At 39.1% G+C, this 25,949-nt stretch overlaps 1 protein-coding gene across 4 annotated transcripts in view; it reads left to right on the top strand.

The window, feature by feature from the left end:
- GRID2 (glutamate ionotropic receptor delta type subunit 2) overlaps positions 1–25,949 on the top strand; it is a 744,966-nt gene that overhangs the window by 315,965 nt on the left and 403,052 nt on the right. Inside the window, exon 1 of one of the 4 annotated variants that reach the window (XM_065691883.1) lies at positions 1,532–1,771. The exons of the other annotated variants lie outside the window; for them this stretch is intronic. The gene's annotated coding sequence lies outside the window, so the exon portion shown is untranslated. Of the gene's footprint in view, positions 1–1,531; positions 1,772–25,949 lie in introns of those variants that run through there. 4 annotated transcript variants of the gene reach the window in all.

Raw genomic sequence — 25,949 nt, 5'->3', positions numbered from 1 at the left:
ATGATTAATTGTTTTTTCTTCCTTTTTCCTGTATTGCCTTCTGTTGGGTTGTTTTGAACATTGTTTTGTTCTTAGTAGATCAGTCTGAGACAATGGAGTGCCTTTGTGCCAATAAAGATCAGCTGGTTTTGTCTTTTCTGCCTAAGACATATGGAGTCTGAAAGGAGCTCTATACGGAAATCAATAGTGGACCATTAAGAAGATGAAAATATGGAAGGGGCAGCAGTGGACTGGGACTTGAAAATCTCTTTTCTAATCCTGGTGCTGCCAGTGGCTGGACGATTTACTTATTGTCTCTTTCCCTTACTTCCATCACCTGTAAAATGATTATATTGGTTCTTTTGCAACAAGAATGACTATTAAGCTTATTCCTATGACTGTGCAGTGCTAAGGAAATAGTGTGTTGTTTCACGCCCAGCATTATAGGAACCCAGACAGTAAGCCTTCTTGCCTGCAATTAAGCTGGATACTATATCCAAGACAAGGGGCTGCCATTTTCTGTGGAGAAATTGCTGACCTGCTCAGAGTAGGCTGGCATATGTCCATGTGGCACTACATTGGTAGAAAAACATTGGACATGATGTAGGGGGTGTTAGTAAGAGTATAAACACTTTCCTCTCTCTTCCAGATCAGTGTATATGGCATTTCATTTCCAGAGAAAAATACTTGTATTTTTAGTGGATGTCAATAGGTAAAGCTCAGTGGAGATCTGGTGATTTACAAATGCTTAACAATTTGGTCCCATATTTTTTTCTGCCTAATCCTAATTAAATGTAAAACAGTGGTTTGATTCTGTTTCCTTACTGAATGCTGACTGATGCTGCAGTGCCTTATCTCTGATTTTATAGCTACTAGCCTTTTCTGCCAGCAACTCTTTTCCACATAAATGTGGGGAATTTTTATTAACAGCTTATTTTAACAGATCTCATGATGAAGGATGTTTCTGTTGCAGAAGTAGAGAGCAGCTGTGAGATAGGTTTTACTGGCTATGATCCAATTTATCTAAGTTGTCTCTCTTGCTGTGACTCATCAAGTACTAGAAAAAGTAGATGTGAAATGGGAAGGGGAATAAAAACCCAACAAACCCACCTCAGAGTAAGAAGAGACTTTATGTCATGGTGTTGTGTATTAAAGCAGGCCAAGAAGAGCAGACTCATGGTGCCAGGATCGCTTTTTTTTTTAGGTAAAGCTGTGTGCAGTGAAGGTCCTGTCTAAAATCACAGATGAATTACCACATTGAGTTCAGGTGTGGATCTTGAAAAAGGATTGCAGTCATAAAACCAAAGACAGCCAGCATTTGGAGCATTTGTCCTTTCTAGGTAATAGTTAGTTTACATGTGTACTATATCTTCCTGCCTAGAAAATGTCACAGCACAAGTCTGGGCTAGTTGTCTCATTTTACACAGAGCCTTAAGATTAAAAGACTGACTCACCAGCTGTATCTGATGATAAGAGTTAATGATTTGCTTTGCTTTCCTGCCCTTTGCCATCTCCTCAGCTGCATGAAGGGAAAGGAGGAGGTTATTTAAAGCAACCCATTGAAGAGTCATGGATTTACATTTGCAGTAGGTGCAGAATGGAAGAGAGAGGAACAGAAATAGGCCATTTTCAAAAGTACAGCCTTTGTAAATATGTATTTCTTGAAGCTGTTGTGGTGCTACAGGCAACAGTAAACAGTAGAAGAAAAATGGTCAGGGAGTAACAGTTTGATGTATTTTGTTAGCTGAGTTAAAATTAACTGATTTCAGCTCTACAGTCTTCTTGAGAAACAGTAAGTAAATAATAGTACATACAGTGTGTGTGTAAATTTTTATATATACATACAGGTGTGTATATTAAATGTTATATAATTTCTATATAAAAGTATTACTGTTATATTAAGCCTATTCAATTCCATAAGAGGGTTTATATTCTTTATAGGTGGATGTGGCCAATGCTTATAACTGTGTCTGTTACCCAATAACTCATTTTTCAGTGTGGTGAAATCCTATGATTTAATATTTCCAAAGGAACCAACACGAGGTCTATTGGTATAATGAGAAAACATGGATTTAGATGGTCTCCATCTCAGTCTCTAAACAATTAGTTCACGTCTGGACTTTCTAATGGGAGAAGGTTGCTCTAATGAAGGAGAAAAAGCAGATGAATGGTGTATCAATGAAAACTTCTTGCAATAGAATGGATAACCTTAAATAACTCATTTCTAATATCTGCCTTGTTTTTATGCTTTAAGAAATAGAGTTTTTGTTATTAGAGTTAGAGTTTCTCATTATTTGACCTAATGTTATTTTCTTCATTTTCCATTAGCAGCAAATATGGTAGGAATCTAGAAAGACAGTAGGCTTCTGAGCAATTTACCAAATTTAATACACATCTTTTCAGATTTTACCTTAATTATATCCTAATTGCTCATTTTAGGTGTTAATTCAAAGCCTATTTATTTTACTCTGATTAGTTTCAGGTAAGTCTTTAGTGACTGAGGTTATGAAAAAATAGCTTAAATTTTTTCTTATCTCCTTAAAAAAAAAATCAGTATGAGCAGCTTAAAAAATTCTTCAATTTTTTGTACCTTCTTTGACCCAAAAGCTTTTCCCTTCCCATAGCAATATAAGGTATCCCAATGTACAGCAAAAACTGAAAAATTTATCAAGCTTTAAAAAAAGATGCACATAAACTCCTGTAATCAGAACAGTAATTTCTTTTGGATTACATTGTAAACCAGTATCTTCTGGAGTGTATTAGCTCAGTACATAAGGGGTTTGAAGTTAACACTGGTTATTAACATCTGTGATCATTTCTTTGTTCCAATTTTAATAGCCTTTGTAGAGAAACAAGAGGTTGAATTATTTCTGGTAGAAGTAGGAATAAAATATTTTTGAAGTACCAAAGTTCTCATTCATTTCTTGAGATTTCTGTTTACATCATGGTCTTTGGGGTTTTGATTACTTTTTTGCTACAACCTGTTAAATGCCAGCAAAACTTGAAGGCTAGATCAAGATCTGATCATTTCTTAAATCTCTCAGTAATGCATCTTTCATTATTTTAGTCATGGTGGGGTCTTTGTCGTCATGGTTGCACCATTAAACAGAACTGTCTCACATGTGACACTCTTCTAGGGTAGTTAAACTAAGATAAACCTTTTCTATAATTAGTTATGATTTTATTTATTTATTTTGAAAATTTATAAAGACTGTCCACCTGAAAATGGTAAACTGTTTAAAGGTGCTTTGCCACACTTGATCCTTTTTAGTTTGTTATGTATAAGATAAAGTGGGTAAATGTACTTAATTTTACCACGGTAAGGGCTTCCAATTAGTAACATACAATTAGTAACATACAAGAAATAACTTACTGAGGAAAGAGAGTGGTAGTAGCAGCCACTATTTTATTTGTTCCTTGAAAGGTATGAAGCGATTACATCTGTGATGGCAGAAATTCATCAGAAGTTGATAGCTAGAACCCAGCTTTGTGTGCTTGAGAGATTCATAAACTGGGTAAAGAAGCAATTGTCGTTTTTAAATATTTGGAGAGGTGACCCTTGAATTTGCAAGGTTTGTGAAGAAGTTGCTTAAGTATTGCTGTATGACTGATTAATCCCCCAATTAATAACATTTATACTGAAATGGCTTCTTATATCAGTAATGGCACCAAATGACCTTGGCACATTTGTGCATAAAACAGCTTACTATATATAGTGATGATATTAAGCAGTTTTTGCAATTTAAAATTAAATAGCTTAAGGAGGCTTGTACCCTTATTGACTGTTTAAGCATCAAAGATATTCTACAGCATATTTTCATACTTTCAGCAGTTATCCTTGAATTTGCATGTTCAGACTGCTTGTAACACAAAGTAGGCTTTAATTAAAATATTCCTAGAATTCTCTGAGTTAGACTTCAATGCAAGTTTCCATAAGGGTGAAAACAAAACAAACAGAAAGCCCAAAACAGTTTCTGGTTTGTTTTTGTGGTTTTGAAAAATCCCGTGTGATATATTGATTTCTGTAATCATCACTGATAAACGGGTTTCTTCTGGAAGCTTTCTGTACCTACTGTTTTACAGAGGGAAGCAGAGGGTTTTTTTATTTTTAATTTTTTTTAGGAATCTTTTTAATTAGCCTGAACGCATATTTCAGGAAAGAAAACTGCAATAAAAGTAGAAGGCTGTTAAAGTGTATTTTGCTACAAACTTGAATTTTAGTAGAATTTTTAGTACTTGAATTTTAGTAGGAAGAGAAGTGTGGACATAGTGTAGGTGAGTATTTCACAAATGGCAACATGTCAACCTGAAAGCTTTTTCCTTTTATTTTTTTCCCCCCACTTTTTTTTTCTTCTTTTTTCTGGAGTGGGGATTTTTACTTTCACAATATTGTTTCCACTTGATTGGCTATGAAATACTGCAGCTCCTAAAAATCTGATCCACAGTTCAGTCTTATGCCTGGAAAGAGGGCTAAACTGGCTGTCAAATCAGGCTTCAGCTCAGATGGGTTATCCATATAGTTACAGGTTCTGTTTAGTTGCCCTTAGAAGATTCAGATCATGAGCTGTTTACTAGATTGGGATAACAGAGTTCAGCCATTTTGACTGTTAAAATCATAGCATTTTTTAACCCAGTGAGGAGCTGTTTTAGCTTTGTGTTTCATTTTGACTGAAACTTAAAAAAAGATGAAAGAGGGAGAAATGACTAGAGAAATCTTACAGACCATCTTACTGGGGACTCCTGAGGTTCTTAGAAATGTCAAACTTCCTTTTTTTTCAGTCATCCCGTCAGTATCTGAAAGGAGTTGCTTGCAGTCATCTTCCATTCAGACAATATCTTATGCGTGTATGATGTGTTCCATCAAACATGTTCAGAGTTACTCTCATAACTCTGAGGTGGTGTATTTTTTTAAATATGTTTTTATCATAGAATGATTTGGCTTGGAAGAGACCTTAAAGGTCATCTAGTTCCACCCCTGCCATGGGCAGGGACACCTTGCACTAGACCATGATGCTCAAACCCCCATCCAACCTGCTCTGTAATGCTTCCTGGGATGGGGCATCCACAGCTTCTCTGGGCAACCTGTTCCAGTGTCTCACTACCCTCCCAGTAAAGAACTTATTCCTGATAGCTGATCTAAATCTACCCTCTTTCAGTTCAAAACCCTTGCCCCTCGTCTTACCACTTCTTGTTCTTATAAAAAGACCCTGTCCAGCTTTCTTGTAGGCTCCTTTTAGGTACTGGAAGGCTGCTTCAGTGTCTCCTGGGAGCCTTCTCCAGGTTTAACAACCCCAACTGTCTCAGTCTGTCTTCATAGGAGAGGTGCTCCAGCTCTCTCATCATCTTTGTGGCCCTCCTCTGGGCTTGCTCCAACAGGTCAGGTCCATGTGCTACTTATGTTGGTGGCTGGATGCAGTACTGGATGTGTCCTTCTCCAGTTTAGAGACAAAGATGTTGTGAGGAACAATGTCAAACGCTGTGCATAAGTCCAGGCAGATGACATCCATCATTCTTCCCTTACCCACCAATGCTGTAACAACACCATAGAAGGCCACCAAATTTGTTAGGCATGATTTGCCTTTCAGTGAAGTCATGTTGGCTTTCACCAGTGTCCTGGGTTTGCCAGGAGCTGTTTTGCTCCTTCTTAGTAACTGGTGCAAGCTCTGTGTTTTGACTTCCAGCCTGGGCAGAGAGCTGATAACACCGATTGTTTTTAATTGTTGTTAAGTAATGTTTATTCTGGCCAAGGACTCTGTGAGTCTTATGCTCTGCTGGGGACAAGGGAGGCCGGGAGGAAGCAGAGACAGGACACCTGACCCAAACTAGCCAAAGAGGTATTCCATACCACAGCACGTCATGCCCAGGGAGGTAACCGGGAGTTACCCGGAAGGGCACACTCTCTCTTCGGGGGGATCGAACTTGTTCGGCGGTGGTATTGTATTCTCTTGTTGTTTTCTCTTATCAATATTATCATTGGCGGTAGCAGCAGTGATTTGTGTTATACCTTAGTTACTGGGCTGTTCTTATCTCAACCCATGGGAGTTATATTCTCCTGATTCTCCTCCCCATCCCTCCAGGAGTGGGGAGGGTCGGGGGGGGGGGGGGTGAGTGGACGACCTGTGTGGAGTGGTTTAAACCACGACAACCGGTCACCTACTTATTGTCCGTGTGCCTTAGCACGTTTGCAGGAGAATCTACTCAGTTTTTAGGTCCCTTCCAACCCTTGGGATTCTGTGATTCTGTGATTTTGCCTGGCACAGAGGTGAGAATGACCGGCTAATAGTTCCTTCCTTTTTTTCCACTTTAAAAATGGGGGTTATATTTTCCCTTTTCCAGTCAGCAGGAACTTCACCAGACTGCCACAACTTCTCAAATATGCTGGATAATGGCTTGGCAACTTCATCCACCAGTTCCCTCAGCATCCATGGATGCATCTCATCAGGTCCCAAGGACTTTTGCACCTTCAGGTTCTTTAGATGATCTTGAAACTGATGTTCTCCTACAGCAGGTTTTTCTTCATTCTCCCAGTCCTTGCCTTTGCCTTCTGTGGCTTGGTCAGTGTGGCTGGAGCTCTTGCTGGTGAAGACTGAAGCGAAAGAGTCATAGAGTACATTGGCCTTTTCCATACCCAGGGTAACCAGGTCTTCTGTTTCCTTCTGGAGAGTGCCCAGATTCTCACTTATCTTCCTTTTGTCACTGATGTACCTATAGAAGCTTTTAGAATCATAGAATCATAAAATAGTTAGGGTTGGAAAGGACCTCAAGATCATCTAGTTCCAACCCCCCTGCCATGGGCAGGGACACCTCACACTAAACCATCCCACCCAAGGCTCTGTCCAACCTGGCCTTGAACACGACCAGGGACGGAGCATTCAGAGCTTCCCTGGGCAACCCATTCTAGTGCCTCACCACCCTGACAGGAAAGAATTTCTTCCTTATTTCCATTCTAAACTTCCCCTGTTTAAGTTTTAACCCGTTACCCCTTGTCCTGTCACTACAGTCCCTGAAGAAGAGTCCCTCCCCAGCATCCCTATAGGCCCCCTTCAGATACTGGAAGGCTGCTATGAGGTCTCCATGCAGCCTTCTCTTCTCCAGGCTGAACAGCCCCAACTTTCTCAGCCTATCTTCATACGGGAGGTGCTCCAGTCCCCTGATCACCCTCGTGGCCCTTCTCTGGACTTGTTCCAACAGTTCCATGTCCTTTTTATGTTGAGGACACCAGAACTGCACACAATACTCCAAGTGAGGTCTCACAAGAGCAGAGTAGAGGGGCAGGATCACCTCCTTCAACCTGCTGGTCACGCTCCTTTTGATGCAGCCCAGGACACAGTTGGCTTTCTGGGCTGCAAGCGCACACTGAAGCCGGCTCATGTTCATTTTCTCATCGACCAACACCCCCAAGTCCTTCTCTGCAGGGCTTCTCTGAGTCTCTTCTGTGCCCACCCTGTAGCTGTGCCTGGGATTGCTCTGACCCAGGTGTAGGACCTTGCACTCGGCATGGTTAAACTTCATGAGGTTGTCATCAGCCCACCTCACAAGTGTGTCAAGGTCCCTCTGGATGGCATCCCTTCCCTCCAGCATATCAACCGGACCACACAGCTTGGTGTCATTGGCAAACTTGCTGAGAGCACACTCGCTCCCGCTGTCCATGTCACCAACAAAGACGTTGAAAAAGACCGGTCCCAACACTGATCCCTGAGGGACACCACTCGTTACTGGTCCCCAGCTGGACATTGAGCCATTGACAACAACTCTTTGCGTGCAGCCATCCAGCCAGTTCTTTATCCACTGAGTGGTCCACCTATCAAATTGATGTCTCTCCAATTTAGAGACAAGGATGTCATGTGGGACAGCGTTGAATACTTTGCACAAGTCCAGGTAGATGACGTCAACTGCTCTACCCCTGTCCATCAGTTCTGTAGCCCCATCATAGAAGGCCACCAAATTGGTCAGGCAGGTTTTCCCCCTAGTGAAGCCGTGCTGGCTGTCACCAGGCACCTTGTTGTTTTTCTTGTGCCTTAGCATGCCTTCCAGGAGAATCTGCTCCAAGATTTTGCCAGGCACAGAGGTGAAACTGACTGGTCTGTAATTCCCTGGGTCTTCCATTTTCCCCTTCTTGAAAATGAGGCTATATTTTTCTTTTTTCAGTCATCAGGAACTTCACTTGACTGCCATGATTTTTCAAATATGATGACCAGTTGCTTAGCAACTTCATTTGCCAGCTTCTTCAGGACCCGCGGATGGATTTCGTCGGGTCCCACGGACATTATGTTTAGGTTAAGATGGTCTTGAACCAGATCCTCCCCTACAGTGGGCCTAGGGTCCTAATTTTCCTGTTGCCCTTGACATCCTGGCCAGATTTAATTTTTTTAGGTCTTTAGGTTTTCTAATCTGAGCCCTGGCTGTTCGTACAATTTCTCTGTGTTGCTCACAGGCTACCTGTCCTCGTTTCCACCAACTGTAGGCTTCCTTTTTGTGTTTGAGCTTGTCCAGGAGCTCCTTGTTCATCCATTCAGGCTTCCTGGCATTCTTGTCTGACTTCCTATTTGTTGGGATGCCTCGTTCCTAAGCTTGGAGGAGGTGATTTTTATACCGCAAAGTGTGCGTTCTGCTATTAAGCAGACTTTCAGGGAGTGAACAGATTTGCCTCAGGTAATTAGGGGATTAAGAACTCACCAGAAGTAGATTTTGTTTGTTTGCCTGGTTGTTTATTTATAGGAGCCTAAAACTGTTCAGATAAGCTGCAGCTTCAGCCTTGGCACATGTCAACTTTTTAATTATTCTTCTGTTAAGTAAATTCTTTCTTAATCCCCTTTTGCTGTTCTGTATTCTTCATGTATTCTTTCCTGGTTGTAGAAACCTTACAGTTTTTAGCTCTGCATAGTCTGTTTTTCACCTTACTCAGAATAGAATCATAGAATCATGGAATCATTAGGGCTGGAAAAGACCTTTCAGATCATCAAGTCCAACCCTTAACCCAGCATTGCCAAGTCCACCACTAAACCACATCCCTTAAATGCCACATCTACATGTCTTTTAACCTTAAGATTTCTTTGGATTGTAATTAACGTGTTGGACTTGTTTCATAAAATCAATAAATAAAGTATGGATCATTAATAAAGGCCATTTCAGTGTTTCCCTCCCTCCCCATCTTGGGAATACTCCATACTTTCTTTTTGTAAATTAAATGATCTGCCTATCTATTTATGGTAAACTTAGAAGAATATATGGACAGAATGAAAGAGGTGACTAACACTGCTGATAAAAATCTGAAAAAATAAATGCAAATGACAGTCCTTTAAAAAACCTGGCCAAACCAACTATATCAGAAGGTTGTTAAAAGCAAGCAAACTTTTCCTTCCCGTGAAGTCTCAAAATATAGGATAACAGAATAAATGCATAGTATTGGCTAATACACACCTGATTGGAAGTTTTAAAATGATGTGAGTTGGGCTCCTGGGTGTTTCTGTCCAACTTCAAAAGCAAAATTCTCTTCACTTGTTTCACATCTGAAGTTGTGAAAGAAAATATGTACTTGCTTACTAAAGTACTCCTAGAATTAAGTAATATTTGTGCTTTATTTTCACAACATAAACCATTATTTGAGGCTTAAATACTATTTGTATTTCTAATTATTTTGTGATTCTCACTGTTTTCCATACATTCACACCTCCAAGAATAGAAAAATACAACTTCTGTCACGTACTAAAATTTCAGTGTCTGTTGACAGCACTGCAAGAAGAGACGAAAGCATTATTTTTACTACAGGTTGCTGTTGTCACAGTAAGAACCTTAGTTTACATTCACCTGAATGTATTATCAGGATCATAAGTTATTTTGTTAGTATTCAAATGCCTGCTTGTTTTATGTTCTAATACTTGACTGTGATAAATATTTTGCTGTGTCGTCAGGTTTCTTATGTTAGCAGAGGAGTTTGAGCACACTGAGCACACAGCTGCTCAGTGGCTGGCAGTCTTAAGAGGGTTTATGAGCACACATTCGTACAGCGCTCTTACTGTTGAGCCCCTACAACCCATGCACAAGTAGGGAGTGAAAATAGAGGGAATACAGTTAGAAATGTATTTATTGTTTTGTTAGTTTTTCTTCTTTCTGAATTCTTCAGCAAGTTGAACATCTTCTAGGACTATGCCCCAGGTTTGGTATAAATCTTTAGTTAATGTGGTAAGAAGATGGGAATAATCCTAAAGAGTGATTTGCTGGGATGAATATCCAAATCTCTGTCTGTCAGTTACCCATTCTCCGTGCTGGTCTGCTTTGAATTAGGCTTCTTTCACCCAGGTTGTACTGTGTACCTATTGTATACTACCCCTGCTGTGGGGCTTCTTCTCCCTAGGGAAACATTGATTTATGAAACCAGGGAGACACATTGTTTTGTCTTGGGTTGCATCTGCTGATGCCTCACAGGTTGTTTTTTCCACAGAATTGTTGGTTTTACCTCTGTTTGGTCACTGACATGATCCTTGCTCACAGAACAAAGATCGCAGAGTCTTTAAATAAGCAGTTTGCACTCTCCCCTTTCACCCTGGAAAGAAAATTCTGGCTCTTCATGCACTTTCCAGGGAGGATTCATCTTAAATACCTGCTCTTGTTGTTGGGCAGAGGTGGACATCAGTATGGGCTGAGTTTTTGTTCCTTTTCTTTTCCCAGGGACTAGTTCATAAAAGACTTCTGAAACTGACAGAGTGACTCTAGGACCAAGGAATTGTTTCCCTGGTATATGATTATGGTGATCAGCTTCCAGTAGAGGAGAGATCAGTGTTGTGATTTTTCTCTGATTTCCGTTTTCCATTCTTGAATGAGTATGGATGTTATTTTATTTCTTTTTACCCTCAAGAAAGATTTTTCAATACATAATCATGCATGATCTCCCTCCAAAGCCTTGGAGGACAGTTTAGGTCCCTGTAGCCCCTATCATCTACTGGGAGGCATGTTGGTTAATTGCAGATGATTGAAGAAAATTTCCCTCAGTGTGGCATGTTGCTTTGCTGTGCACTGGTATGAAAGTCAAGGTTTGATGGGAATTTCAGCAAAATGGAGATGGGAAGATGCAAACAGTTTTTACCAAATGTTGTCCACTAGTTCTAAGGACAATTGTTTTGCCATTGAGATGCATCAGAATGAAGTAAATACGCAGAACGGTGGGTGGGACAAATGAGGCTGCAGAGAACAGAGATGCTCTTCTGTGAAGCATCTTATTATTAGCATGCAGATATTTTAATCTGAGGGCATCCAGAGGTTCCTTTCCGCATGATGAATGGTGAAAAAGAAAAGGTTTCTCCGTGATGAGAGTTTGATCCTTCCATTGCCTTTGGCCCTTGTTCTGAAAAATATAAAATTCTTAGCATATTTTCATTTGCCATTAAGGCAGCATGTACCTAAGGTTAAGTATGCAATTAGGTCTTCTCTAATAAATGTGCCCTTTGTCAACACATCCTTTTACTCTCTGGAATCTAATATAAGCGTGTATTTTCCTAAAATTTGCAATAAATGACCTTTAACAGTTCAATAGATCAAATGATGCTGCCTCCTCCACTGTGTTCAAAGCAAGTTAAACACAACGTATTCAGTCAGCAAATGGCGGGCTGTGTAGCCATTTAGAGCCTCAAAAGCATAACCAGTTGCTAGAGGTTCTGTTGTTAATGCTCTTTCTTAGAAGTAAATACACAAAGGAGATAATGGGCTGGATCCTCTGCCTTCAGGAGGGCCAGGAATCAGATTCCAAGCTGCAGTGAAATACTGGGAACCACACTCATCTGCACAAGCCATGGAGCTGGCTTCAGCTCCCAGTGTTACAGCTTTTCTCTAACCTGTTCAAAATGTGCCTTTTACCGTAGTTTCCAGGTGGCGCACTCGAAATCCAGCTTAATTTTAAATCTTTGCATTTCCAATATTGTTAAATTGTCTTTTGTGACTATGTCTTCCTGGGTATTTATGTGTAATTTGCTGATGGGAGCTTGGTTTGTGACTCAGGAACTGCTTGTTTGCTCTGATCTGCAGTTGAACAGGACACCATATAATGACACCAGTATTTGCTTTCAGTATGTGATGTGTGAAATCCTTGATACCCGATATAAATTGTTGTTCCTGTGGTTTACTCTCCATTGAAGACTAAGTACCGCTTTTTTTCCCCCCCTCTGATTTAACTTGCTGTCTAATGCTTGCATGCTTTGGCCACAGCATTTGCAGGTTGTTTTTATTAGGAGTGTTGCATGTGTCATTTAGTACAGTGACATGCTCCAAGGTACTGTATGTGAAACTGTCCATTTGGTTACACATTCCAAACTTAGCCTCAGATCTTTTCAGTTGTTTCCTTGGAACACCTGTGAAATAGTCTTACTAAAAGTTACCAAAATGCTCTTAAGAAATGATGAGCAAAATTAGCTGAAAATAAATAAATAAATAAATATTTCTTTTGAAAACAGTGTGAATGTCCACCCTCTTGCTGCCTGTGATTTAAAACAGAAGTATGTATTGCTGAGACACAATGTTCTGGTTTGTGTCCTTCCTTAGCTCCTAGCAGAGGGAAAAAGAAGGGGGGGGGGGGGGGGGTGCACGGAAGGAGAGTGAAGGAATCAAGTCCTTATGATTTCTGTTGTTGTATAGTAAATACAAAATTGTTGATTCTAAAATGGTGTAAGCACCCCCATATTCTGTAAGTGCATGTTTCTCTCTAGAAGCAGGCCACATTTAAAAGAATAGTGAGGTTCATATTTCCACATCCAAGTTGTATTTCTTTTTGAAGTTTTACCTTTAATTTTTGTTCATTTTAGCTTGGTACTAGAGAAAGTAAAATGTAAATATGTGCTTCTGGGATCACTGGCAGCGATGTGAATTAATCTTAAACAGAATATGTACATACATAGAAGTTCAGCTGCTTTTAATACTAAGAGTCAATATCTATGTTAGGCACTAGGCAGACCATTACCATGAAATAAATTGTGAAAGAAACAAGTACACCGTAGCTATGTTGTCAAAAGAAAAATGTCTTTGGATGAAGGCATGTAAGGTTCTTGTAGTTGATATAGCTCATGAATGATAATTATAAGTAATTAGTCCCTTGAATATTTAGCGTCAAGGTAGTTAATGAAAAGGTCTTAAGTGTTATGCAATGCACCTAAAGAGTCTGAAACAAATTTGGTGTATCCTAATAGATTCTATCTCTGAGTGTGGTGAAAAGGTTGTGTTGTGATTGCTAATCCAAACTGCATTTCTTGCAGGCAAAGGGACTAAACTGACTTGGTTCTTTAGAAGAAATTCATCTTCTGAGCTGATGCCGCACAACTGCAGATAGTAAAGCACTAGATCTTAAAGACAGATAAGACCATGCAGTGCTGTCGCATGAGGTTGTGATTCCCTAGCTGCACTCATTTTCTTATAGCCTGGAGAAAGGGAAAGCAGTGTGACAGAACATGGCATCTTCCTAAACAACTACATCAGTAGAAACCCCCTGCAGATTTTAAAGTTATTCGTCATTTTCCCACCCTTATCCCTCCTTGCTGTGCTGATAAAATACTTTGAATCCATTATTAAAACACATCTTTCTGTATTAGAATGGCCCTGCAGCCAAAGCTGTTCTCTGCTTTGCTGTGTGAGGCTAGAAACTATGCAAACTTCTAGTTTAATGGGCTTTCTGACAGTCTGGCATTGTCAGACTGCTTTTGGCAACTAACTTTCTTTTTTCCATTGTTCTTGTGAATCAAAAATCTGCAAGTTAAAATGAGGTGACATATTTGGGTTTGGTTTGCATAAAATTGAACCAAAAGACTTAGCATAAACTTTGTTACAATGAAATGCAAGACTATAATAATGGGTGCCCAAAGCAAGCCACCCAGTGTTACTTCTAACACAATTCAAGTTATAGACTTAGTAAAAATGTTGCCTGTGCCCTGCCATGTTGTATCTGGTATACAACATCATACGTCTTACTTTAGCTCAGTCTTAAGATTGGTTGCTATTTAAAGTGAGTACGATGCTCAAGATTTATTTAGGTTTTGTGTGAATCTAAACAGAGTGGGCTGTCAATGTGTGACCATCTGTCTAAAGGAAGAAAGAAAATTACATTAAAGGTGTCATATGTATTTTTAAGTTTTATTGGAGGCTTCTGGTGGTATGAAATGACATATGAGATTAGTATATAAAGGAATATATTGAAAGGGAGAGTGTGAGCAAGGTCCTCCAGGACTAACCCGGTATTTCTCATATAAAAGACTTGTTTACATAGCTGGTTTTGTTGTGTCTGAAAACAGCAAAGACAAGACAAAAAGGTAAATCTCTGAATATTGCTGAATTCTTCCCTGGAATGGTGTGAGCCTGTGACAATAGGGGTTCTCATACCCTGTTACAGGGTTCTTGGAGAACACGCAGGCATTGTAGGAATGAGTTTGGGTTCTGCTTTGGTCTGTTTCATACACACTTGCTTTTAGTGTCTTTCTTTAGTGGGACAGGTTGAAATCTCCTAACAACCTGCCATGAGCTCAGTCAGCTGGGACTTTCCATAAATATGATGCTGGCAGAGTTGCTTGTGCTGGTATCACAGGTATTCTTTGCTCATCTAGGGTGCCTCCTTCAGCCCTGTTGTCAGGAAATCCTCTCTCTGTCACTGATGGAAGCCCTGAGAATTAACATGCTACAAAGAAATATGTATACCCATTTACAAATGTTTCCTTTTGTACTCGGAAGGAGGGAGCAAGAGAGACTTAGGAGCATTTTCAATAGTTTTCAAAGGAGGTCTTGAGGGGGTAAAAAATGACTTTGTTGAAGTTTTGCAAAACAAATTCTATTGCCTTTTGGGTGTTTGAGTACAAAAGAATTAAAGCCAACTTGCTGTTTCCATTAAAGAAAACAGCCAGTGAAAGGCAATAAGACTACTTACCAGTAAACTCTAAATTACTAATTTCCAAATCCTTTGTCGCCATGCTGTCACAAGGGTCTATGCTGCTGCCATAAGTGTGTGGGGAATTCATAGAGCTAATTCACATAACACTAGGAGGAATTTTGCATGTAAATCTTCTGCAAAATTTCATACGTACTTGATTGAGACGTTGCATTGTATCTCACCAACAATCTACAGGCTTGAATTTTCCTTAGTATTCTCTGACAGACCATGACAAAACACTTAATGGTGACACAATGGCTCATCCACAGCTGTTACAGTCTATTGTGCTGTATGGCATAATTGGGGAATGTTTTAACCCGCTGGTGCTCTACTCTGTGGAGTAGAGCCATACTGTGGTAGCATGGCTTATTGACATGCTAAACCATGGCAGCACTTGCTACAAGCTAACAGTCAAACATCTCCAAATGTTCAACAAGCTGCAACTCTGTATTGCACATATGCTACAGAAGATAGAATGATAGAATAGTTAGGGTTGGAAAGGACCTTAAGATCACCTAGTTCTAACCCCCCTGCCATGGGCAGGGACACCTCACACTAAACCATGTCACCCAAGGCTCTGTCCAACCTGGCCTTGAACACTGCCAGGGATGGAGCATTCACAGCTTCCCTGGGCAAACCCATTCCAGTGCCTCACCCCCCTCACAGTGAAGAGCTTCTTCCTTACATCCAATCTAAACTTCCCCTGTTTAAGTTTGAGCCTGTAACCCCTTGTCCTATCACTACAGTCCCTAATGAAGAGTCCCTCCCCAGCATCCTAATAGGCCCCCTTCAGATACTGGAAGGCTACCATGAGGTCTCCATGCAGTCTTCTCCAGAGTGAACAGCCCCAACTTTCTCAGCCTATCTTTGTATGGGAGGTTCTCCAGTCCCCTGATCATTCTCGTGGCCCTCCTCTAGGCTTGTTCCAACAGTTCCATATCCTTTTTATGTTGAGGACACCAGAACTGCACACAATACTCCAGGTGAGGTCTCAGAAGAGCAGAGTAGAGGGGCAAGATCACCTCCTTCGACCTGCTGATCACGCTGCTTTTGATGCAGCCCAGGATACGGTTGGCTTTCTGAGCTATGAAAGGTGTATTATAACAGCTACTGAAAGACAGTAGATAAAAGTCTTCACAGGAGTTGTCCAGTGGGTGCTCTTACATTCCAGTAACCTCAAAGTGTCAGCCCTGTGTTTTGTCTTGGGGGACAGTGGAAGACACACACTATCCTGATTCTGCAGCACTTTGCTGAAACAAATGCCAGATTTATTTGGATGCTGAAGATTCTCAAGTGTGTTATGCTGTGGAAATACACTTTTCCCTTTGGTGCTGATTTCAGCTGTATCCTATCTAAAGGCAGAAAACTGTGCTTTTGTGAATTGTAAGTCATCTTTAGTGAATAATAGTTATCTTTGCATACAAAGGTATGTAAGTGTTCATTTTGGCTAAAATGAATGGGGTCATCCTTGAGATCTGTCATTCATTCAGGGAAATGGCAGGTTTCACCACCTGTATAATTGACTCTAGATGCAGAATAAGATATAACTAGTGGAAACCAATGATACTTCCAGTTGATCATTACTAGGTTTCAACTTTGCACATTTAAATATAAATTTAAATGATATCTCCTCATATAGAAAGAAAGAGTTAAGAATGCTATGGTAAAAGAACAGTGTTGAGTGGCCCAGAGCCCTGTGTAATGAGAGTAAACAAAGGATCATGTTAATTCTGGAAACTTGAGAATATGGGAGAAGCAAGATGAGAAACCCACACAGTGCTTAGAGACTGTCTTTTCCTGGCATATGGTGCACAAAAATGTTGATAATTTGTGGGAGAGATGCTAAATAGAGACCTAGACCTCTTATAATGTGTTGGGCATCTCAAAGTGGTTTAGCACTGGGATAGGGTTCCAGAAGTCTGGAACAGATGTAAGCAGCCAGGCTTTCAGAGGGAGTTTTCTGAAAAGGTCAAATTGAGACAATGGGTTAGGGGTAAATAATTTAATATATAGAAGCACAAGTTGTGTGACAGTCTAGTTGGTGGCATCATTAGCTTCCAACATCAAATGTCTTTGGTAAATGATTAAATAGTAAAGCATAGAGGCAAGTGTATTTTGCTGGTATGTATTTCCAGATTTGAATAATTCAATAATCTTGACATGAAAAATAAAAACAAGAGTTTGTCTGTCTCATACAGGTTTGAAACTCTGATGTGCAGCAGCCTTCCAAAGAAGCATGTTAGAAATTGAGAAGCTTATTAAAAGCTTAGGCTGCCAACTGAATCTGCAGTAGGCAGGAATTTCACAGGGACAGCTTGTTTTGCAAAATATCCTGCTGTTGCTTTTTTTTCTGGGATGGAAATAACCAAGACTAGATTTCCAACCCCTTACTCCCCAACCCCTTACTCCCATATTTTTGAGCTTCAGATAGAAACAGAAAATGCGAAGGAGTGCAGAATTATGTATTCTCTTAAGGCAATAGGGCTTACATGCATAGTAAGAAAGGATGTGCACATGGTATGTGTAAACAAATGCTGGTATATGCCAGCCTACAGCCTCAGGGCTTTTTGCTAGCACCTGGGAATGAATTGTCACAAGCACTCAAAAGTGGCTTGTGTTCAAAGATAACTGTGTATAGTGAGATATATGTACTTTATGCTGCACAGTACATATAGAAACATAGAGTCATTTAGATTGGAAAATACCTTTAAGATAACTGAGACCAACTGTTGGTATATTGAATAAATGCAGTACATAAATAAATACTGTCCAGCAGTGTGGAATTCAGTTTGGGCATTTCCCAGCTCTGAAACCCTTGCACTGTCACACTTAACCACTTATCAGCAGGTGTCTTTGCTAAGATTCCCCCTTCTCACTGCCAGAGCTATGCCCTTCTGAAAACACCACCTTTTGCTCTTCACTGAGCATGCATGAGGCCAGGGAATAGTAATAGATGCATCAGCCTGTCTTCCCCTGGAGGATCACAGCTAATCTGGTTCAGCACAAATATTTGCTAAGTTAATTAGATTACTTTTTTAATCTCAGGGTAATTTCAAGTTAAGTTTGGGCTGATTGTTATAATATTTAAGTGGATGGGCCAGTTCCTGCTTCTTTCTTACAGTTTCTAGTTTTGTCATTGTGAAGCTGTCTGGTAAAAAATTTACTTTTCAGTCAATTATTCATTTATTTTTTATGATACTCTTACAGATTTGTGTATGGGCTGTGCTATATTTCTGGAATGACAAAGTAGCTTTGTCTACCTGAGCCCATGTAGGGTGGATCCCATGGAGCATCTCTGTAGTAGAGAAATGGTTACTGGAGTTTGTTCATAAATCTTTCATAGTTTCTATTTCATTTTCACTGAGCTGATCAGTAACAGTCTCCAATTTCTCTCACGCTTCCTGACGTCTTTAGGAAGAGACAATGTTGTCAAAATCACTAAAGGACATACTTTAACTTATATTACCCTGGTGTAACAAGTTGGAAAATTGAGATCTCTCTCAAAATGTTCTTCAGATCATCTCCTAAAGATTGCCTCCCTAAAGTTTTCTTAGGTTTTACATTTTTATATCTGTGTGATTGAAAGTGGAATGTGGTTTTTTTCTGTCTCCTTGAAGACTTTAAAATTGAGATGATGTATATTTTTACCTGTAACATAGAAACTTAAAAAAAAAAAATCTGTCCCTTCAGCTGATGGCTCATAAGCCTACTCTAGGAATCAGTCTGACAAATGAAATATTTAGGGAATTTCTTTTCCCCCAACTCTTTTAGTTTTTGTTTCTTAAAGAAATATTATCAAGTTTGTGGAAGCAGAGTTTTAGGAATAACTAAATTTATGAGAGAATGATAATGTTACCAGCAAAAGTGAAGTCCATCTCTTCTGCAGCTCACTGTTTTTTCCATCTCCACTACCTATTCCCCCACCTCACCCAACTTCTTTGTCGAGGATAAAAAGCATGTCTGGGTCCACAGTTCTGCTTTGGTTACAGGCAGAGCATGCTGCATTAGTTCATAGCCTACTTAAAGTGTCAGTAAGGTTGAATGGCTGATTTACATTTTTCATGCATGTGACTTAGAACTGAAAACACTTTTTTTCCTGTCTTTAATCAATGTCCTAAATTGCCCTGAAGTAAAAGTCAAAGGTAATTGTCCTGTAAGTGCTTCTGAGTAGACCTTTGTATGTGATCAAGGGTTTTGATTAAGTCTTTTGTCAATCAGCTCTTATTTAAAGGTATAGAGATATTTCAAATGAAGTATTTCGTGCCTCCTTGAACGTATGTATTATATTTTGCCTTCCTGTCCCCTTTTTCCCCTCCCCCTTCACCCTCTCCTTCTGTGTGTTTTGAAGTGAATTTCTTGCCCAGGAGGGTTATTTCATTTGAATAGTAAATTGCTGACACTGTACAAGACAGGAGACCCCACATCACCACATCAGACAAACAGTGGTCTCTCTGGACTTATGATAGTACTCCACCTTGTTTTCACAGTCATGCAAAATTATGTGATAGCTTTAATGTAATTGTAAAAAAAAACCCCAAAACCCTAATTTTGCTTGAGTAGCTTTTTCAAAAGGAATTTATTCAGTAGATGATAAGTACTTTTTCCCTGGTTGGGATTTTCCTTCAAAATATTGTCTGCTTAGTATCATTATATTGCCATTACTGTTAAGTTTTCATTGCTTCCTTTCTTTTGAGGAGACACGGCAACCTTTTTGTAGTAAGAGTGGACAGAAGTTGAAAGCAAACTAGAATTGTTCTCTCCTAAACAATAGCCAGAGTTTGGCGATTTTCTCCGTTACCTTTTTCTGACACTTTTGGGCCTTAATGAGGACAAAAAATAAAGACTCTTGATCAAAATAATTTTCTCTCTTGTGATGTTTAATTTCTAGAATATTGCAAAGATTGGAAAGATCTGTTAAGAGATAATCTGAGTCAATATTAGTATAATAACCATCAGTAAGATTGTCAAGGAAGTCTTGGAATATATGACTTAGTACTGAATATGTTGGCTTATTTCTTAAACAGAAACAGCAGTAATATAAACAATATGCTGCATAGTCCACCATCTGAGATATATACACACACACACATACTTTGTATTTATTAAAAATATTTTTCTTGGCATATGATAGGTGCTGTATGTCTCCCTTTACCAGTATACTCAAGCCAATGAATATTTGTTTTCTCATTTGACAAAATATATCCAGAAATTTTAGACATTTGTAATCATAACCAATGAGAAAGATTGAAGGCCATACTGGAAACACTGTAATTTTCACTTCTTATTTTAAAAGTAGAAGCACTTGCTGTGGGCAATTTTCAAAGTGCTGAAAGGAATGTCTTATCTCGGCATTTAACAGAATTTGTTGATGATCTGTATCTCCCAGTTCTCTTCCAAAAATCTACCTCATTGTGCTGTACAAGTAGAAATATACATAGTGGCCTACATCAGGGGAAAAGTGATTGATTACAGTCTGTCCTATTGATTATTTAACCTGTATAAAAATAACCAGAATGGATCTCTGTCTTGTACAGTATTCTCAGCTCATGACATGACATAATGTTGCGTTTGGATAATGGCAGAGCTGGAAATCAGCTTCCATTGCAACCTTTGGCAGAGCAGCTCACCAGCAATAGTGTGAATGCAGTCACATTGACATCCCCTCTTTCTGGCATTCCATGCATGACACTGCGTGATACTACCTGAGAAACGCGCTTTTTCAAAATCTGTTATGTTTGCAAGATTTTTGACTATGTATTATTGGACTTACAGTGCACTTTTTGAATCAAGATCAAATTTATTTTTATGATATTAGTGTATTACCTAGAATAACTAAATGTTAGAAATACAGTGAAAGTAATTTTGATCCGTAAAAGTTAATTATTAGTCACAATTTTTATTTCAAAACCAATTATGCAGACTTACAAGCTAGGTTTGAATCAACTGTTAGATATGTCCCTTGTAAAATATGGGCAAATCTGCTGAAATTACCAAACCTAGACAAATTAAGTATAAATCATGTAAGTAGTCATGATGCTTTAAACAGTTATCTGCTAGTTATAAAATATAAAATATAAAGTATTTTTATCTTTGTATAAAAATATAAAATCATGCCTGTATTTTCAGGCAAGATTGCTATATGTAGTGTTTGTGTTAATCATCATTGGGCACTTCTGTTATTAATAAGATTTCTAATGTGATGATATGGAACCCTGGGTTCTTAATTTTGCTTTCCTCAAAATCTTTCTAAGTTCTTACTGGACAGTGGGTCTTAATTTGAAAAGGCGAATGAGGAAAAGTTATCTGCAGACTTTAACTTACTACTATCGAGTCAAGACTGTCTTCAAGCTGCAGCTTGTAATCTAGAGTTATCTTCTAGTGTGAGCATGGAAATAGTCTAGCATAGACTGGCATCAGTGTATAAGTGTTTTCCTGCAAAATATGATGTCGTTGTTCACCTAAGAATGTGTAGTATCTGCTGTAAAAGATTGTGATGAGGAGATGGTGATGACAAAGTTCATCTTCAGTCAAGGTGATTGAAGGGAAGAAGGGGAGAGTGGAGGAAGGTGTTTTAGTTTTTGTCTTTTTCTCACCATGCTATCTGGTGGGGCCAAGATGGTGACTAGTAAATAATCTTCCTGTCCTTATCTCATCTCACAAGCTTTTTCATCTTAGTTTCTCTCTCTGGCCTGCTGAGGAGGGAGAGTTATAGGGCGACTGGGTGGGCAGTTGGTCAAGGTCAGCCCAGCACATACAAAGAAAATGAAGATCTGACATCAAGTTTGAAACATATTTAACTCCATAGTAAGGCCACCAAACAGACCTCTCTGCAGAGGGCAACATTTAATCTGAAAACAGTTTTTCCAGTAGCATACTTGCTGAAATTCCTAATGAGAGATGAAGGAGCAGCCGTCAGTATTCAAACTACCTAAGCTTGTCTTTTTTGATTCTTCACTGAACTAACAAGAATAAATTGTCTTTCAAATTCCAAAGTCTATTTAAACTGTAGGTTATGTTAAGATCTTAGTTTTGCTAATTACATGAATTCAGCAGTTAGCCAGAATCAAAATATGCCTGCTTAATTTGTTCACACTTTATTGTGACTAATTACAAATTAATTGTTTACTTGCCAATCAAAACATTTTTTCATTGTTGACAGCATTGCATGTATATAATATTTTTCCTACACAGTAGCTTGTATTGCTGCATTTTACCTAGTTACTGAATCAGTTTGAGTTGTAATGGAAAACACTGGCATTACTATGTTTTATCTCTAAGCAGTTACAAGTTTTGAGAGATTGTTCACCTGTAAATGCATGTGCATGGGAATACTGAGCCTAATTCTCCATGTGTATAAGCATTTACTGGTTTTGTAAGTTTGATCAAACAGAAGCTATCATCTTCAGTACTAACCAGCATGGTCAAGAAATTAAAATTTAGCAGTGAGAAATGCTAGTTCAGGACAGTAATAATTAATCTGAAGTTTTCTGTCTCAATTTTTAGCAGTTCATGGACTTATGATGCTCTTGAAACAGGCTAGTTTATAGTAGCTTTTGAATTTATGAAATGCTGAGAAACAGATCTGTTCCTTTTTCATGTGTTCAGAAGAATAAATGGCTTCCAATCTACCTCTTACCTGCCAGCTTCTGAATATTGTGAATAGTGTCTTTTTTTTTTTTCTTTATAATTGCCTTTTTTAGTCCTACATGTGCCTAAAACTTTTTTTTTTTTTTCCCCTGTCAGTATAGGCTTACAGGATTGACTTCTGCTTGTAGATTTTTCCCTCAACTGTTTGTGATCCTGGTTTGCCTACAGACTGGATTCCTAAAGAGAAAATTAATTCAATCCTTCAGGCTTTATAAAAGCAGCTGAGTTGTGTACAGTCCACTTTCTAGTTTCGTCTATTTTGTTAGCCACAGGAAGTTTCTGGTACAAATAGTCTAACCAGAAACATTTGTCTTCCCTTGAACTTGATGTTGCTTATTATGTTCTAGTTTCCAGCTGGTGTGTTTTAGACAGGGTAAAGATACTCTTGGTTATTACTCCATCTGCATGGTTAGGGCTATGTAAATAAATGGTGACAATACTAACAGTGTGGAATCCCTAAGAAGTTCATGATCTTTCTGGATCATCTAGCAAATAATGCTTGCTTACAACTGTCACAAGCAGGATGTAAGTGCATAGGAAAACAAACTATATCTTGGGTGTCTGAGGCCTTTTTCTCCTTTCTGAAGCTGATTAAATAATGTAGATGCATGCATACATACATAATAAGCATCTGCGTGGTTGGACTGCCAGAAACAAACACATTTATCACCATTGCTAGGGACCTGTGTCATGCAAATGTGTTGTCTAAGTCGGATACAGTGGCAGCCCTGTGACAGATTTAACAAGATTAGATGACCTCCAGAAAAAGCTTTGCAAAGCACTGCAGATAATGCTATGCAAATTGACAAGCGGCACAGACAAAAAGCTTAATAATTACTCCTTCTCCTTTTAAAACATTTTTCTCTTTCAGAGGCCAAGATAGGTTAATTTATAGAGTCCGAAAGTGTCTGTTACACACACTGAGGTGGTTTTTCAGAAAATGAAGGAAAAAACACGAACAGTTCAAATTGGGAAAAGTGATCAGTGCAGATTATGTTAACAGGTCTTCTCTGAGCCGCAAAGGTCAGGGAATTTCATGTTTGCATTTGGACAAGCTCCAACAGAACCAGCACTGAGAGTTAATATGACCCTGCTGGGTTAGAAAATTATTTAAAAGGACCAAAAAATGCCCAACAAACCACTGAAAAGTAATTGCTCTAGCAATGATACAGTCCTATACTGAAGGATTTCTTCTGCCTATACTCAGTGACATCTAATTTATGGGTCATAGTTCCTGTAGCCCTGTCTCACAAATGCTTTCTGGCAGCACAACTGTTCTCATCAGAGTACTTCATCCTATTGAGGTGTTTGCAGAATTGTGCCTATTGGGTTGAACTTGGATCAAACATTAAAACTTTACTGAAAAATCTAATCCCTTTCCTTAAACCCACAGACAGCAAAACGATTAACTTTATTAGTCCTGCCAGCTTCAAATAATTAATTATATGCAAGTTTCAACATCTTAAGAGGATCCATACTACAGCAAGTACAGCTTGTGTGTAAGATGGACTTGAGCTTGTGGGGTAATTGGTTTTACTTCGCGAGATCAGTATGAACTGTAAATCCACTGCATAATATGGAATACTGAAAGTTAAGGTCTTTTAAGAAGGACACAGGCATGGTTGCATTCTGCTGCAGAGGAAAGAGTGGGGAGCTGGGTGCTATTGAGTTTTTAATTTGGGTGTGGATTTTGATGTCAAATACCTTCTAATCATCCCCATCCACCTCCTAGAGTACGCTTGGAGCACTCTGACTAGATTTCTTTCACGTGAGTTTCCAATGGCAGATCTAGCACCTGCACTGCAGGACATGCAGTCCACAGGCCCAGCACAGCTCCAAGTTAATCCCTGCCCAAAACATGGCAAGCGTGGACGCTGTCAACTGTGTCTGTCCTCTCTAAGTTGGCACTTGCTGCGCCTTGCTGATAGCTAATGGGGGCTATTCTCTGAGATACACTGGGAGCTGGAAACTGTGCTGTGGAAGAGGTGCCCATTTGGGTAACTGCTTTTCTTAACAGGGATTTATTAGGGTTACTGCATTGGCCATCTGTAAGGCTTTCCAGGGTCAGTCATATATGGTACTGGCTACGCTGTAAGCATGTCAGATCATGGCTTTCTAGACCATGACTAAGCATGTAGGGCAGGTGAGTATATAAATTCCTTAATGTCTAAGGCAGAAGATTTCTCACCAGCCTGAAAGATTCTTCTGTGACATTTTGAGAACTTCTCTTGAAGTCACCTTTAGAAATGAGGCCTCAATGGCTCAATCCTTGATGCAGTTTTGAGAAAGCCTTGCATGAAAGTGGTATGAGCAATAGAGATACTGATAAATAAAAAGAGAGCTACTGGTGCATTTTTATGTAAGACTCTTGAGGCAATGCAAAAGTACTTGTAATATTATGTAGGTGAATGACTGCTTAAAATTATTAAACTGTGTTAGCTTTCATGTAATTTTTGACAGAGCTATAAAATCTATTTTGCAGTATCTTTGTTAAAGATTAACAGGTTGTTAATTATGGATCAGGATTTTAAATTTTCTGTGGGTTGTTCTTGTTCTATAGAACAACACATCTTGCACCTTGAAGTTGTGTACATTGTTGCTTATGTGATAGTAAGAATAAACAAGTCACGCCTCAGAAAATATAAGCCAGTTGATGTAAGAATCAGTTTAAAAAAACAACCAGACCAGCCTACCATCAAACAAACCAAGAAAAAAACAACCCTCCCCTATGTACAACACTGCATGGGTGGCTAAATGTACTGTAGCCTTATTTACTGTGTTATAAAGCATGAGCTTGGTCACTGCCAGAGACAACTTGTTGCATTACTTCATTCAGTAGATGATCTTTTGTCACAAATCCTCTGTTTCTTTGAGATAAATAGGATGGCAGGAACTGCCTTCTGCTTCTGAGTTTTGTCATGTTCTGTAACAGAATGACTCATTTATAAATACGCATTTTATTCATGTTAAGGAAACTGATAATTTAAAAATTGGTCTTTTCCTCACCTGTGCAAATGTAAGACAAAGCACCATCTGATAAACTTAATTTAGGGTTAAAATTCAAATAATCCTCTGATGTCTGAAATTTCATTGCTCTCAGAAGAGAAAATACTTTTCAGTTCATGAACCCCGGCAAGCTATGCAACTGTTTACTTCTCCCCATCCCCTTTTATTCCCTTGATTAGATATCAATTTGTAGGAATTTCAACAGAAGGACTACCCAAGGGAAATTAGTCTGTGAAGTCCATTTGAACACTGTAGAGTTCAAATACCCTCTGTACTGTGCAAACAAGAAGAGGAATAATGAGTATTAAACAAGTATGTCCTCATTACAGTATGACACCTGAGAGTGTGTAGCTATAATCCACAGGACACTGGCTTTGTAGATCTGTGTCTTTTTCTAATGTGAAAGGGTCAGGTCCTCCAG

Source organism: Lathamus discolor, chromosome 1, assembly GCF_037157495.1.
Source record: "Lathamus discolor isolate bLatDis1 chromosome 1, bLatDis1.hap1, whole genome shotgun sequence".
NCBI classification, from domain to species: domain Eukaryota; kingdom Metazoa; phylum Chordata; class Aves; order Psittaciformes; family Psittacidae; genus Lathamus; species Lathamus discolor.
The sequence above is the reverse complement of the archived record's forward strand: the minus strand, read 5'-3'. Positions and strand labels throughout refer to the sequence as shown.